The 17631-nt window shown below is 38.4% G+C and overlaps 1 protein-coding gene across 34 annotated transcripts in view; it reads right to left on the bottom strand.

Annotated features, from left to right (window-relative positions):
* The window catches only part of CDK14 (cyclin dependent kinase 14), a 621661-nt gene that overhangs the window by 33141 nt on the left and 570889 nt on the right, over positions 1-17631 (bottom strand). For 6 of the 34 annotated variants that reach the window (XM_078342857.1, XM_078342851.1, XM_078342884.1 and 3 more), the window contains one exon: positions 6887-9840. The exons of the other annotated variants lie outside the window; for them this stretch is intronic. The gene's annotated coding sequence lies outside the window, so the exon portion shown is untranslated. Of the gene's footprint in view, positions 1-6886; positions 9841-17631 lie in introns of those variants that run through there. 34 annotated transcript variants of the gene reach the window in all.

Here is a 17631-nt window from a genome sequence, read left to right on the forward strand (position 1 = left end):
TTGACCTCACAAAAACAAGCACAATAATAAGATGCTACCTCTAGGCAGGATTGAAATTTTGTTTTATGATAAAATTTGTGGACTGCATACAACTGACCCTCAATCATAAAAACAACAATTAAAAATCTAGTCAATTGTTGAAAATAATAGTATCCATTTTTAAAAGACAACACTAAATATGAGCTGGTGCAGTGACTCACACCTGTAATCCCAGTACTTTGGGAGGCTGAGGCGGGTGGATCACTTGAAGTCAGGAGTTCGAGACCAGTCTGACCAATATGGTGAAACCCTGTCTCTGTTAAAACTATAAAAATTAGCTGAGCATGGTGGTGCATGCCTGTGGTCCCAGTTACGTGGGAGGCTGATGCAGGAGAACTGCTTAAACCCGGGAGGTGGAGGTTACTGTGAGCTAAGGTTGCGCCACTCCACACCAGCAGCTTGGGAATAGAGTGAGACTCCATCTCAATAAAAACCCAGAAAAAACAAAACAAAACAAAACAAAAAAACGAAACACACCATCCATTAGAAAATAAGTTAGTAAAAGATTAAATTTAAGCAATTTGGACTCAAATTATGCAGTGTCAAGAAAGTTAATTCCATGTGTTTTTATGTGCTTACACATTTTAAGAGACTATAGTTTAAAGTAGCATTTTCTCCAAGATTAGAATAATATTTATTCTACTTACTCATAAAAGCATCTTTTAGTTCATATAACAACACTAGTCATAGAAAATATGGAGACGAAATCTACTTCAATTGGAAAAGTCAGTTTTAAAAATTGGATTGATGGGAGGCCAAGGTGGGTGGACCACCAGATCACCTGAGGTCAGAAGTTTGAGACCAGCCTGTCCAAAATGGCAAAACCCCATCTCTACTAAAAATTTAAAAATTGGCTGGGCACACGACTGCAGTCCCAGCTACCTAGGAGGCTGAGGAAGGAGAATCACTTGAACCTGGGAGGCAGCAGTTGCAGCGAGCCGAGATTGCGCCACTAAACTCTAGTCTGGGTGACAGAGTGAGACTAAGACTCAAAAAGAAAACAGAATTGAAAGACAAGTTTTTCATAAAAGTTATTTGGTTATGACAAAATCATTTAAAATTATTTTCCTTTTTATTTGGTATTCTTCATTGTAAATAATTAAATACAAGATAATAAAAATTATTTTTAATTAACAAATCAATTTTCACTGAAGGCAAATGAGTTGTTTCTATTTCTCCACTTAAAAAATAATCTTTCTGAACTCAGACCTGGAGAAAGCAAACCTGATAGACATTTACAGAACTCTCCACCCCAAATCCACAGAATACACATTCTTCTCAGCACCACATCACACCTACTCTAAAATTGACCACATAACTGGAAGTAAAGCACTGCTCAGCAAATGCAAAACAACTGAAATCATAACAAACAGCCTCTCAGACCATAGTGCAATCAAGTTAGAACTCAGAATTCAGAAACCAACCCAGAACCACACAACTTCATGGAAACTGAACAATGGGCTCTTGAATATTGACTGGGTAAACAATGAAATGAAGGCAGAAATAAAGAAGTTCTTCGAAACCAATGAGAACGAAGACACAACATGCCAGAACCTCTGGGACACATTTAAAGCAGTCTCTAGAGGAAAGTATATAGCAATAAGTGCCCATATGAGGAGAATGGAGAGATCCAAAATTGACACCCTATCGTCAAAATTGAAAGAGCTAGAGGAGCAAGATCAAAAAAACTGAAAACCCAGCAGAAGACAAGAAATAACTAAGATCAGAGCTGAGCTGAAGGAGATTGAGACACGAAAAACCCTTCACAAAATCAATAAATCCAAGAGCTGGTTTTTTGAAAAGATCAACAAAATAGACAGACCACTAGCCAGATTGATTCAAAAGAAAAGAGAGAACAACCAAATAGATGCAATAAAAAATGATAAAGGAGAAATCACCACAGATTCCACAGAAATTCAAACCATCATCAGAGAATATTACAAACAACTCTATGCACATAAACTAGTAAAACTGGAAGAAATGGATAAATTCCTGGACTCCCGTGTCCTCCCAAGCCTAAACCAGGAGGAAGCTGAAACTATGAATAGACCAATAACAAGGTCAGAAGTCGAGGCAGCAATTAAGAGCCTACCACACAAAAAAAGCCCAGGTCCAGATGGGTTCACAGCCGAATTCTACCAGACACACAAAGAGGAGCTGGTACCATTCCTTCTAAAACTATTCTAAATAATCCAGAAAGAGGGAATCCTTCCCAAATCATTTTATGAGACCAACATCATCCTGATACCAAAACCCGGCAGAGACCCAACAAGAAAAGAAAACTTCAGGCCAATATCCATGATGAACATAGATGCAAAAATCTTCAATAAAATATTGGCAAGCCGATTGCAACGGCAAATCAAAAAACTTATTCATCATGATCAAGTGGGATTCATCCCGGGGATGCAAGGGTGGTTCAACATACGCAAGTCTATAAACGTAATTCACCACATAAACAGAACCAAAAACAAAAACCACATAATTATCTCAATTGATGCAGAGAAGGCATTTGACAAAATTCAACAGCCCTTTATGCTAAAAACCCTCAATAAACTTGGTATCGATGGAACGTATCTCAAAGTAATAAAAACTATTTATGACAAACCAACAGCCAATATCATACTGAATGGGCAAAAACTGGAAGCATTCCCTTTGAAATCTGGCACTAGACAAAGATGCCCTCTCTCACCACTTTTATTCAATATAGTACTGGAAGTTCTAGCCACAGCAATCGGGCAAGAAAAAGAATAAAGGGTATTCAAATAGGAAAGGTGGAAGCCAAATTGTCTCTATTTGCAGACGACATGATAGTATACCTAGAAGACCCCATTGCCTCAGCCCAAAAACTCCTAAAACTGATAAGCAACTTCAGCAAAGTCTCAGGATATAAAATCAATGTGCAAAAATCACAAGCCTTCCTCTACACCAATAACAGACTTAAAGAGAGCCAAATCAAGAACGAACTGCCATTCGCAATTGCTACAAAAAGAATAAAATACCTTGGAATACAACTCACAAGGAACGTAAGGGACCTCTTCAAGGAGAACTGCAAACCACTGCTCAACGAAATCAGAGAGGACACAAACAGATGGAGAAACATTCCATGTTCATGGTTAGGAAGAATTAATATCGTGAAAATGGCTATACTGCCCAAAGTAATTTACAGAATCAACGCTATCCCCATCAAGCTACCATTGACTTTCTTCACAGAACTGGAAAAAACCACCATGAACTTCATATGGAACCAAAAGAGAGCCCGCATAGCCAAGTCAATTCTAAGCAAAAAGAACACAGCGGGGGGCATCACACTACTGAATTTCAAACTATACAACAAGGCTACAGTAATCAAAACAGCATGGTACTGGTACCAAAACAGAGATATAGACCAATGGAACAAAACAGAGGCACCAGAGGCAACACAACATATCTACAACTATACAATCTTTGATAAACCTGACAAAATCAAGCAATGGGGAAAGGATTCCCTTTTTAATAAATGGTGTTGGGAAAACTGGCTAGCCATGTGCAGAAAGCAGAAACTGGACCCCTTCCTGACACCTCACACTAAAATTAACTCCAGATGGATTAAAGACTTAAACACAAGACCTGGGACGATAAAAACCCTAGAAGGAAATCTAGGCAAAACTATCCAGGACATAGGAGTAGGCAAGGACTTCATGAACAAAACACCAAAAGCATTGGCAACAAAAGCCAAAATAGACAAATGGGACCTAATCAAACTCCGCAGCTTCCGCACGGCAAAAGAAACAGTCACTAGAGTGAATCGGCAACCAACAGAATGGGAAAAAATTTTTGCAGTTTACCCATCTGACAAAGGGCTGATATCCAGAATTTACGAAGAACTTAAACAGATTTACAGGAAAAAGACAAAGAAGCCCATTCAAAAATAGGCAAAGGATATGAACAGACACTTTACAAAAGAAGACATATATGAGGTCAACAATCATATGAAAAAATGCTCATCGTCACTGGTCATCAGAGAGATGCAAATCAAAACCACATTGAGATACCATCTCACGCCAGTTAGAATGACGATCATTAAAAAATCTGGAGACAACAGATGCTGGAGAGGATGTGGAGAAAAAGGAACACTTTCACACTGTTGGTGGGAGTGTAAATTAGTTCAACCATTGTGGAAGACAGTGTGGCGATTCCTCAAGGCCTTAGAAATAGAAATTCCATTTGACCCAGCAATCCCATTACTGGGTATATATCCAAAGGACTATAAATCGTTCTACTATAAGGACACATGCACACGAATGTTCATTGCAGCACTGTTTACAACAGCAAAGACCTGGAATCAACCCAAATGCCCATTGATAATAGACTGGATTGGAAAAATATGGCACATATACACCATAGAATATTATGCAGCAATCAGAAATGATGAGTTTGTGTCATTTGTAGGGACATGGATGAATCTGGAGAACATCATTCTCAGCAAACTGACACAAGAAGAGAAAATGAAACACCGCATATTCTCACTCATAGGCGGGTGATGAAAAATGAGAACACATGGACACAGGGAGGGGAGTACTAAACACTGGGGTCTATTGGGGGGAAAAGGGGAGGGCCAGTGAGAGGGGGAGATGGGGAGGGATAGCCTGGGGAGAAATGCCAAATGTGGGTGAAGGGGAGAAAGGAAGCAAAACACACTGCCATGTGTGTACCTATGCAACTGTCTTGCATGTTCAGCTCATGTACCCCAAAACCTAAAATGCAATAAAAAATTAAAAAAAAAAATCTTTCTATGTGGACAGGAGTACCAAGATGTCAAATATCATGGTCTTTAAATATTATTTTAATATTAGAAACCCATGCAAATAACAATATACATTATTTATTATCTATTACACACACCCATATTCATTTATTTCTGCCATCATTAGAACTAAGTGGTAGATTCTGACACATTTGGTGGAATCATTCATGACACTGAAACAATAAAATAGATAAAATGCATTATTTTTCTCAGTATATAAAATTAGCATGTAGGTAATTTTAAAAGAGTCCACAAATCCAGTATATCTTGTGGAGAAATATGCTAAGACGAGCATTTATTATTACTTTTAGGACTATTAGGAAATTTGGACTCCAGTCCTTTCCCTATCTGTGAACATGCAGGGAACAAGTTATCATAGCATCACTATTTGACCTCTAAGGAACAGCTCGTGTCATCACAGAGCAAAAGTGCTGGTGAAACATTTATCTAGATAAAAGACCTCAAGCAGTTAACCTGCTCAGCAGAGGCAATGCAACCAGGCAACAGGATAATGACCTCTATCCAAATGTGGAAGGTACATCAATTTAATACCCTGACAGCTTGACAAAAGATGATGGCAGCTCAGCAGGAAAACATTAGCCATGATAACGCAGGGTACTGTATGTGAAAAGAATGAATTATAAAGCACAATGCTATTTGGGCCGAGTAGGGATTTTTTTTTTTTTAACTAACTTTATATTTAGGACAGTAGTTATGCCTAAAGCCTCCTTCCATTCTTTTCTACCTGAAGAATATCCTGATAAAAGTAAAAAGAAAGTGTGGATTAAATTGACAGCTTAAACACAAATCAAGCTTCCTAACTAAGCCAGGAAAATGCTGCACATCATTTCTGGCAGGCTTGTTATTATTTCAGAGTAGGAAAACCTGGGCATTGGTAAATTGGCTTAATCCACTTGAGGAAAACCTGGTAACTCAAATTTTAAGTGTGAACAAGACCAGCCTTACCGTGTGTATTATTTTGTTTTATTTTTAAAGGGAGAGGGTACTTGGCCCACTTTGGGGTGCTTTAGATCTTCAGCTGTAAAATTCCCCTACTGCAAATTCAGTTTAAAAAAACAATTCAATTTTAGAGTAGTAGCATGATCATGCTTGTATGTTTATTCAAGGACCTTTACTCTGTGGCAGGGTTTCAGCCTGTGAGGTTTTCTCTACACATGGCAGGCAGCTGTCAGAACCAGTGTGAGGGGTGAAAGGGCAGCCCGGCTGCTCTGTTAAATCATGGGGTTCCATCAACATCTCAGAATTCCTGCCGAGTGGGAGCTGGGAGACCACAGATTAGAGTACACTGGAGTGTGTATATTAGGTCACTCAGTGTCTATCAAAGCGGTATCACACCGGTGAGCTGTACAATAGATTCTACTGTGTTCTGTTCAAAGAAAATGTAAGGAAAGTGGACATGTGTGTAGCAGACCATAGCTGAACACTGAATTCTTCTTGTCTTTAAATGGATGGATTTATTATCCACAAGATGAACGAAGAGTAGGGGCACAATCAATAGCTTTGGAAAACATGTGAGGCTGGTGGTTTCTATTCAGTGCTTGGAAATAAATGTTGAGCAGATGTATATGAAGCAGATGAGTCCACAGCCCAGCACAGTGGAGGGGGAGGGGCTGGATCATGGCTGTGATCCTGGACCATGAACTTGTTTTACGACTCTAGATGGTCACTTCCCTTCAGTTTCCCAAAACTTTAATGTCCTCACTTGTGAATTGAAAATAATAACATCCCTTGTCTTATCTACATCTCAAAACTGGTAAATAAAAAATGAATTCCTAGATGAGAAAAGACTTTTAAAATCTTGAAAGGTATGCAGCATGATGGCATAAAGTGTGATATTTAATTAAGAAATAAAATGTAACGTGTTAGTGGATATTTGATCTACATGTAAAAATAGAAAATATCTGCTCCCTCATTACCTATTGTTTAATTTCTTTTTAAGAGAGAAAAATTCATGTTCCCCAAGGCATCATGTTATCTTTAATAAGATAATGAATAAAAGGTGAATAGCAACATGTCTGCAAGTAAGGTGAAACTTTAAACAGCTTTAAAAATTTGTGTTACGTTTATTTTCTCAATTACAACTTCTGTAAGGGGTTTCTTGACTGTGACAAACATATACCTGAATTTATGATAACTAACAAAATGCTTCCTATGTGCCAGGCACTGTTCTAACTATATTACAAAAATTAATTTTTTAATTCACATAACCATATGTAAAGTGGCCCCAATGATCAGTTTTTAGGTTATATCACCCTCTTAAAAAATATAAGGCTCTGCATTATAATCTCACTTTGGGTTAAATACATTTTCTAATCTTGTAAAATGTGAACAGTCAACTACCTTCTACACAACAATTTCAATTTTTACCCTATGTGGTAGACACTATTCTTTCCACATTTATAGATGAAAATATTATTTCCTAAGAGGTTGATTTGTGCACGGCAACTGAATGGCAAACCTAGGATTCACATGCAGGCAGTCAGCTGTACATCATGTCCTCTCTTAGCGTCAGAGGGCCCGAAACCATTCTATTATTTGGGGCAGCATCATGGTGTCCACTTGGACCATTTGGAATCCAAAATGGAGATACAAGGTTGAGATCTAATTAGTCACCCAGAAAATAACCCAAACACACAATGTGGTACTGAGATTGGTTCACACTGGAGCCATGACCTAATCTACGTTATATAAGAACAATCAGCTGGGCAGTTAGTTGCTTTGGCGTGAGTGTAGCAATGACTGCCATGTCCAAAGCACTTTCCAGGAGAGGAAGCTGAAAAGCTACCATATGGCCTCATGTTGACATTTATCCAGGTGAATTGCAGCTTGAAATGTATTTCTAACATTTGCTACTGTGAATGCAGGAAAGATATCATATAATAAGCCAAATGTGAACAGACCTTTGTTTCTTCTTTTTTTAAAAATTAGAACTATTTTTCAAAGTTGGTTGGAAACAAGTCCTTGAAGAAAAGCTTTAAAAGACAGTAAAGAAATTCTGAGATTGAATTCTATTTTGTCTGTTTGTTGTTGGGTGACAAAAGACAGTGTGAAATACAAATAGGCATAGACAGAGCTGCATGTAACAGCTTTGTGGCTTTCCCTTCAATAAACTCAGAGACTGTCTTTGTATTCAGTGACCTTTTAGGGGAATTTAAAATAAAAACTCAAAAGACACAGTACAATTTGTCTATACCAAAGACCCAATTATAACTCTCAGTCTCATCTTTTATGGTTACTTCTCAAAATTCTGCCTAGGTGAGCAAGAACTATTCTTCTTTTCTGGATAATATTATCAAATGACGTGAGGGCCTGGATGGTTGCTGTCACTAGTGATTGATTCTTTAATGAACTTCATCTGCAGGCCCAAGAGCACAGAGACTGCCCAGCTCTCTAGATTTTAAAATAGTGATCAGTTCAGACATACATTGGGTTGTGTTTCTGGGACTAGTCAGAAGGACTAATATATATTCTCTGAATAACTAAAACTGAAATTGAGATATATTTACAAACACATTCACACATACTCAGAGGCCTTATGAATAAAAAGCGAAAATGCCAAATTACTTGGATGCCTCTAGGCTGGATTAGTATCTTATGAAAAACATAAGGCTTTGCATTATGATCCCAATCTAGGTTAAACACATTTAAAAATCTTGTAAAATATGAATAATATAAATAATCTGACTGCTTTCTATCAAACTATTTCAGTTCATAGATTATTGCATCAGCAGAGCGGCTACAAGCTGCTGTTTTGCTTTTTTAAAAAATTAATTAATAGGTACTTCAAGTTTAGACTCTTCACAAGGCTATCCTATTTATTTATACATTTTATTAATTCTGAAGCCAGTAGCTCCTCAATGGTGTATTTATGTTCAACTAGGTCAGGTCCGCTGGGATGATATTGGTCTTTCACAGAAGACACACTGAGCCTGTATGGACAGCAGGCTCAAACTACCAAATACATTTCCTTTCCTAAGATTTGAGTACATGAATGTGTTAGACTTTAGTGAAAAAAATATAGGAATCCAGATATGCATTTCATAAGTCTCTGTGTGAGACCTTCTACACATAAGGGTGTCAGTAACACGTTGCCTCCTTATTAGGGAAGCAGGCATTTGGCAAACAAGCGTTTGTGATAGTTGGTTTGTGTAAATCGGTGTAGCAGTTAACAGTGAAGGGCACCCACAAATACCAATAGAAGGAAACAGTGAAAACTGTTCTCTCATATTATATTAATTTGCTTAAAAAGTATGCATGTGCTAAGCAAGCCTACAAATCACTAATTGTCAAGTATGCTATAACAGAATAAAATTTAGTACAGAGAATACTTAGGTGAGATAAAAAACATTCATGTTTGTATCTTTCAATAAATCCACGATTGATTACTTTGACAGTGGTAATGCCATAGAGATAACTTTATAAATACTAACAATGCAGAGGATTTGACATTTAAAATGTTCAAATGCAAGATGACATTCTTACTTCCCCTTTCAAAAATGTTATGCATGGATTACTCTCAGAACTATTTGAGCCAACCCCCGTTGATGGGTAAATGTTGAAAGTTAACTGGGATGTCCACTTTCTTGGTGTTTCTGCTCTCAGATTTTACTTGGTGGAATGTAATGAGCAGTACTCCCTTTTGAAACTACTATTAGCCAGAACTCACTGATGACTTAGTGTGGAATATTGGAGTTGAAGGAGACCTGGAGATCCAAAACTCTCTCCTCATTTCACAAAAGAGAACCAGAAGCCTCATGGAGATTACGTGGCATGCTCAAGGCCACAGCTAGTTGGTGACAAAGTTTAGTCCACGACTCATGTTTTTGGACTCCCAATATGGTGCTCATTTGCTCTGTTACCCTTAGTGTGGTGAAAGTCAGATGAATGGCACCAAGTCCTTACAGTTTCTATGTCAGCACATGATTATTAGATGTACGCTGTTGACTCTGAATGCTCTGAGGTTGGAAGAAATGTGCAGCAATCTAAATGTCACAGGCCTGGAAGTAATCAAAAGAAACTGAATGTTAGTTACTACTGTGCATAATGCTTGCAACATATCTGTGGTTGCTTGCAATGTATTATTAGAGCATGGGTTTTTGTTGTGACTGTATGAACCAAGCCGCATAGGGAACGCTGAAGAGCGATCACAAAAATACCTTTCTTTCCCTACTGTCCCTCAAGCAGCAGGGATCAAATAACTGTTTCTCAGCTGTCTGTCTTTTAAACAAAAATATCTCCTTCACTCTACGTGTATTTGTGGCAAGTTAGTGCCTGCTTCCTCTTCTCTCTTCTGTTCTATTTTTTAGACCCCAATCTTGGATCACCAGGGGATACTGGGACTAGAAAGGGCCTGACATGATGTTTTACAAATTTATCTTGGATTCCTTCAGTACGTCACAGTTTGTGTTCAATAAAGGCAGGCAGTGTAGAGCAGGCAGGCAGAAAACAGTCTGCAATTGGGTATTGGGTGTGCAGAATCATCTGTTGCCAATCTGGATACTGGTAGGGCTTTCCACTCTGAGTATGACAGCTCCCATTTGTATTACAGGCCAGCTGCTATTATGCCAAAAATGTAATAATGGTGTGTTTTATTGATCTGTGACATAACCAAGTCTTCCGGCATTTGTCTAGGAAATCACAAAGCTTGATGAGATCTGGAGGATCCATCTTTCATACTCCTTACTTCTTAACTGCACACAAATCCCCCAATTCCTTTACCCTGACTCTGGCCTGGCCACTTACTAGCTGGACATGTTTTCTAATCTTACTTTTCCATGGTAGCCTCATGTGGTAAATGGGGCTGACAGCAGTAGTCTCTCTTCAGGTTGCTGTAAGGATTTATAAGTAACATGTACAAGACTTTAATAGGGCCTGGCATATAGGCACTATATAAATAATAATTATTATAATTATTATTTCCATTCAACAAAATTAAGACTTCCTCATAGTTTTGGATCTCAGCTGACTGTAATCACTTGTTCATCAGTGGTGGATTGGTTTGTTACCTAATGAACATCATATAGCTATAATGTAATTTATTCAACCATTCACTTACTATTGGACATTTAGTGTGTTGCCAATGTTCTGCTATGTAAGTGATATTGCATGCTATGCACCACTTCAAGCATCTATTCTTATAGTTTCCTTATGAGGTGGATATTTTAAATTCAACTCATAATTTCAAAATGAGGACACGATGTCTTAGGCAATATGAACCCGATATGACCACACAACTAAGAGGTATTCTATGCCTTGAACCCATGCCTTGAAGCCTAAAGCCTTTATCAATTGCCTGCCTATCTTCTTATCCTAAATGGTTATAACAATTAGGTTGTACACCTAATGTTGCAAACTCAATTTTTCCAGAATTTTTTCATATGGATCATCTTATTCCTCAATAATTCTGAATATTACCAGAGGCTGGGAGTAGGGTGGGGTGAGGGAGGAAAGGAAGTTGTTGGTCAAAGTGACAAAGCTTCAATTAGATACTAGAAATAAGTTTTGAGATCTACTGCACAAGCAGAGTGACTGCAGTCAATAATAATGTATTGTATATTTCAAAATGACTAAGAGAGTAAATTTCAAATTTGCAATACAAAAAAATAGTAAGTGAGGTGATGGATATGTCAATTAGCTTGATTTAATCATTCCACATTGCTTGCATGTATCAAATCATCACCTTATACTCCATATATATATATGATAATAATTTGTCAATTAAAAATAATATTCAAAAAAGAATTCAGAGTAACTGCAGTGATATTTTCGCCTTGAGCCCAAACTCCTCAATTTAAAATCTCTGACCTGTTGTTAGGAATGTTTACATTGCAACACTATCAGCAGTTTTGTCAAATCTTGCACTGGCTTCTAAAGGACCTGGTCGCTTCCTTGTATCCATTTAGTCTCAACTGCCTGGATCGGCAAGATACAGAAAGGACATGAAGAGCAATTTCTGGGGCTCGAGTGGACAATATAATTATGATCCAGCAAGATCTTCTTTGCTGCTTTCACTTACTACAAGCTTATACGACACATTTAATAAAATCTGACTAATACCTTGTTAGTCAGGGAGAAACTCCCATCATCACTATTGGGAGCGGTGTGAACAAATCACACAAGTGCCGGTTTTAGGAACATACAGATAAATGTGGTGTTTTGAAGATAGGGATAGTAACTAAGGAACAACTATGTAAGTGCGCTACATGCATAACTGATATTACTGTGCACTTAGGGGCCCAACATTTCCCAGAGAAAGAAGCTGGGATGGCACTGGCAATACCACACATCCAAGGTGAGGCTGCCCTCTCCAACTACCTGCCCCTTCCCTAAGAGAACCTGTAACTATAATAATCATGGTTAAAGTTTACGTATGGTTACTATGTGCCTGTCTCCACGCTATGTACTTTATATGTATTCATTTAAGGTAATTAATGTAATCCTCACAACAACTTAGGAGGTAGAGATGATTATTATTACTATTATTTTCTCCATATGATAAATGAGGAACCAGAAGTATAGAGAGGGTAAGTGATTTCCCTAAAATTACCGAGTCAGTAAGTGCTAAGGCTGGGAGTTTACTCTGGTAGTGTGCTCTTTGTCACTACAGATGCTCTATGGGCCAACAGGTGGCTCTGGGCCCTGGTTCCTCTTCCTCTCCCAACCTCCCCTCTTTCCTGCCCAGTTCAATGCGACTTCCTGCTGTTTGCTCCTCCACTGGAACCTTCACAGAACTGACTGCTCCCAGGCTTGAATTTTCCAGTTGATCTACCTCCCACCTTCCCCATTCCCAAGAATGTTCCTTTCACCTGTGCCATGAAACCTTCTGTGAGAGTGAAAGAAATTTAAACATAGTATAGAAACAAACAAAAATCACTTTCTTTCCATACAAGTCTGAAATGATTACTAAGAATACCTAAAAAATAAATATTTAATACAAAAAAATGGAAAATTATCAGAATTTATGTAATCTAATGTGTCCATGTGTTATAAAGTTCCCCCTTGAGGGTTTTCCAGAAGTATGTCCATGCTAATGCCATTGGCCTGTGAAGAAGGCAATGACTGTTCACTTTTATGTGCCTCTCTTTCTTAGTTTTTAAAAAATAACAAACATTTAATGTACCAAGAGAAAAGTTAATCTTGCTTAAGTGTCAAGTTTGGAGAGGGCAGAATAACTAATCTGCTCTCTTGACTTCTGTGGAGGATTTATTACTTTAGTGTTATATTAAAAATGTATTTAAATTTCATGTTGACATTTTATGAACTGTTAATAGAAATTATTGATTCACAAATTGAGGGAAAACTAAGATTAATATTTTATTTATCATGTTCTAGCTATGTGCCGAATGTCAAGAAGGATTTAGAAGCTCTAAGAAGGATCTTATAGCTTTGTTGTTTTAATATTCAGTTTGACTATTATTTTGCAATAATTTATTAGATTTTAAGTCATTTTAGGTGTATCTAAATTCACTTATTATTTAGAAGTCATCTGCCTCAAATGTTTTGAAACAGTAAAGGAAAGGATTTGTTAAAAAGGGAATGTAACTAAAATAATGAAGAGGTTATGACTTCACTGTAAAAGCATGATTTTTGTACCTTCACAGCCATTTTTAGAATTAGCCTATCATGAAAACAACTTGTGCTGTTACTGGTAATCAAAATGTAACATTATTTCTCACTCTGCTCTGGTAGTATAGAAAAACACACTGCTCTAAACGATAAACCTTGCATTTTACGAACCTCACCAATCAGATTTTTCTCAGGATATACTGTAAATTATACAGAAAATGTCTTTCTTTCCAAAAGAAGTAAATTCAGTTTTTCAGCTTTACATCCCATTCTAAACACTCTCTGGCCTGTGTTGCCATCATGGCATTTTCTGGCTGTCCTACCACTGATTCTGCGCCCAGGGGGCTCATGCCTGAATCATCTCCATTCCACTCCCTACCTCTATACCACAATCCTATTGACTCGTCCAGACCCAGATCAAATGCCCTTCTACCGTGAGTCTTCTAAATCAGAGGGAATGCCACTCTGTTCAGAATTTTGACACCAATTGCCCATATCTCTTCACATCACTTCTCTGCTGACATGCCTTTCCGAGGTTTATGTGGGTCTCCATATTTCCCTTCCCAACTAAACTCTGAGTTCTCAGAGATCAGTGACTCTGGAGATAGTCAATAATTTATTTTCTCTTTTGTATTGTATATACACTTGTGAACTGCCTCCAGCCTCATGATAAACAATTGTATAAATATATAATGCTTATAATGCAATCATAGAATAAACAATTGTAGATTTTTAAATGAATGGGACTGTAAGAGCAATTGTGTTATTTTGTAGTGACCCCTTATATTCTGAAAAAGCCCATAACATCCATGTACACAAAGAGGCTTGTTAAATACATTATAATAAAGTAAATAAAAAGGAAATAGCAAGTGTGGAATGGTAAAAGGAGTTTGAAATAGACAAAGAAAATCTTTAAAAATATATGTAGTTTAAATACTTGATTACTTATAAATCTGGACAAGTAAAATCAATAGATAACTACACACTAAATTTTGGCTATAGGTTTCAGTCATCTGTTGAACAGAACAGTACAAGTATTGATAGACTGCAGGTCATTTATTTGAATTTATATCCCCTCCCTATCATAACACAAACTTTATACATATATTATCCAGGTGGTGGTTGGGGACTTTCCTGCTCTTTAAGCCTGGGTAAAACTGGCAGGGACCCTGCCAATGCCACAGGCCATGGAAGTCCACAGTCCCCAAGGTTTCCGTAAATTCTAGGGTGGAGGTGGTACTTATGCTCTCAGGTACCTGGGCTGGAATGGGCCACGCACAATAAACTGTAGCTCCCAGTAGATGCTTCCAGTGCAATTTGCTGATGATGGGAAAGGTGGAGCCAAGGGCACATGGTCTTTTGACACCCAGATGACTTCTTTCTCCCTATTATTTTTTGTTTTCTTTCGTCTTCGTTTTCTCCAGCCAGAACAAAGTAATTCAGATTTTCTAAAGGAAATCTTTGCATCATCTTATTTTCCCAATCTAAGAGGATCTCATTCCTAAGTATAATCTCTAACCAATATTTCTTCACAGAAAAGAACAAATTTAAATCCTAGCTGTTAACCAGTAAAAATGTTTTCCCATCACACTCATGCATTTAAAAGGTAGTATATTGTTAAAAAGCTGGGCCGGGCGCGGTGGCTCAAGCCTGTAATCCCAGCACTTTGGGAGGCCGAGGCGGGTGGATCACGAGGTCAACAGATCGAGACCATCCTGGTCAACATGGTGAAACCCCGTCTCTACTAAAAATTACAAAAAGTTAGCTGGGCACGGTGGCACGTGCCTGTAATCCCAGCTACTCAGGAGGCTGAGGCAGGAGAATTGCCTGAACCCAGGGGGCGGAGGTTGCGGTGAGCTGAGATTGCGCCATTGCACTCCAGCCTGGGTAACAAGAGCGAAACTCTGTCTCAAAAAAAAAAAAAAAAAAGCTGAAAACAAGAGGGAAAACCGGAGCTCACCAGAGCTCAGCAGCTATCACCGCTCCCTCATCATCCATAACTGAGGCTGCAGGTGTCCTATGAACACCACCATGGCCATACACCAGACCCCACCATCAAGTTGCATTGGGAACCTTCTGTCATGGGCTGGTAACCTCAGTTTTGATCCCATTGCCTAACTTCTGGCAGACTTTTGGTTGTCATGCACAACTCAGACTGCTGCCTTCTGTCCAATGTTGGTTCCTTCACAGTAATTGAGATTCCTTTGTTCTGGAGCCCGTAGGCCAGCTCCACTTTGGCTTGCTGCTGGACACAGCCTCTGCTCCCACTGGTCCAGACAGCGAGATTGGGACAGCACTTTAGATAATATGGATTTTGAATAATTGGCTATGCGTAATTGATAATTAGATCTATTTTAGATTTCAGATATCATTTCCAAATGTCTGAGTGTTATAATTCTCATGATGTTAAGTTAGTCATATACACAGAATGCTTGTTTTCACCACTGAGGCAGTAGGCAGAAAGAGGACTAAGTGTTATCTTAGAAAATAACAGCAGGCAACAGCATGACCAGGCTGAGTCACTTAGTTAGGCCAATCTATGGCCATGAAGCTGTTAGCTGTGAGTAGCCAGAGGCACTTGGTTCCATACCTTCTAACCATCTTCATTTTTCTTGGCAAAATCATTTCCACAGTTTGTTTTTTTGTTAGAAAACACAGTATCCCATAGTCATGCTACTGAGCCAGCATGTTCTCTGTTTCCAGTTAAAGGAAATATAAAGATGCCAGAAAATATTTACCCAAACAGTGCTGTTTTTCATTAGAATGACACTTTTGGAACCCGGTTACTCTATTTTGTTCTATTACCATGAAGCACTACATTGAAATAGGCATTTTTTCTATCAGCAACATATCACATTTGTTGCATAGTAAATAAACTGTTCACAGATATTAAAAGTTTTTTCCTTCTGGGAAAAGTACATTATCGAATTAAAACATAATTCCCATTTTCTTTTTAAGCCCTAAAGTTTAAGAAACTAAATTTTTTGGGGGCTGCCTCTAGATAGCCAGGACATTAAATACCTCCTGTAACCTGACTGTATCTAAGCTAAACAAAGATGTCAACCCTTTGCCCATCAATTCCTTACCTCTGACAGGGTAGAGGGACCACTTACATACCTGCCTTAGAATAGCCTCTCACAGTCTTCCTTTTCTATGGCAATTTTCATTATAATGTAACTTATCTAGGAAAGCAGACATTATGCACATAAAAACTTCTCAGAAACTAGAGAATATTTCATATTCCATTAATATGTAAATTGTGACAAATTCTACATCTCCAGTGTAATGAGTCTGGAAGTGCAACAACCTAATGGAGGTCAAAAATTTCTATGTTTGGCCTGTAATCTCAGCACTTTTGGAGGTCAAGGTAGGCAGATCACTTGAACTGAGGAGTTTGAGACTAGCTTGGGAATCATGGCAAAAAAATTAGCTGGGCGTGGTAATATGCACCTGCAGTTCTAGCTACTTGGGAGGCTAAGGTGGGCAGAATGCTTGAGGCTGAGAAGTCGAGGCTGCAGTGAGCCAGGATTGCACCACTGCACTCCAGCCTAGGCTACAGAATGGGAGCCTAGCTAATATATATATATATATATATATTAGAGAAATATATATATTAGATACACACACACACACACATATTTGGCAAATGGATATCAAGAAGAAACTTTCTTAGGAGTTATGAAGCTCATCATAGCCTTGAGAAATACAGTAGCAATATAGATGGCACATGCCAGACCAGAAGCTCCTGTGGTCATGATGGACCAGAGTATCTGACCGAGAGTACTCATTGTAATGTGGGACTCTGCACTGGATGACAGGGACATACTGCTTACTCATGATATGCCAGGAATTACAGATACTAACACCCATTTGCCAAACCATTCTGCAAAGTCAGGAAATGAGAGTGTGGAGGACTTTCCATGTGCCATGTAGGTGCTAGCCTAAGAGCTTTACATGTATCATTACAGTCACTTATCATACATCTTTGGGATGTGAGTATGATTGTCATCACTCTCTAGATGAGGAAACGGGGACTTCTTTCGCAAGGCCACAGAGTTAATAAGTGTCAGATAAGCAGTCAAACCAGGACAGTTGACTCCGGAACCCGAACTCCTAATGGCCATATGACAATGACCCAATGCCTCTCAGGTAACAGGAGACACTTGACATCTGTCCTCTCTCATTGGATCCACAGCATCAGCTTTTTAAACTTTGTAGTATCA

Source organism: Callithrix jacchus, chromosome 11, assembly GCF_049354715.1.
Source record: "Callithrix jacchus isolate 240 chromosome 11, calJac240_pri, whole genome shotgun sequence".
Lineage (NCBI taxonomy): Eukaryota > Metazoa > Chordata > Mammalia > Primates > Cebidae > Callithrix > Callithrix jacchus.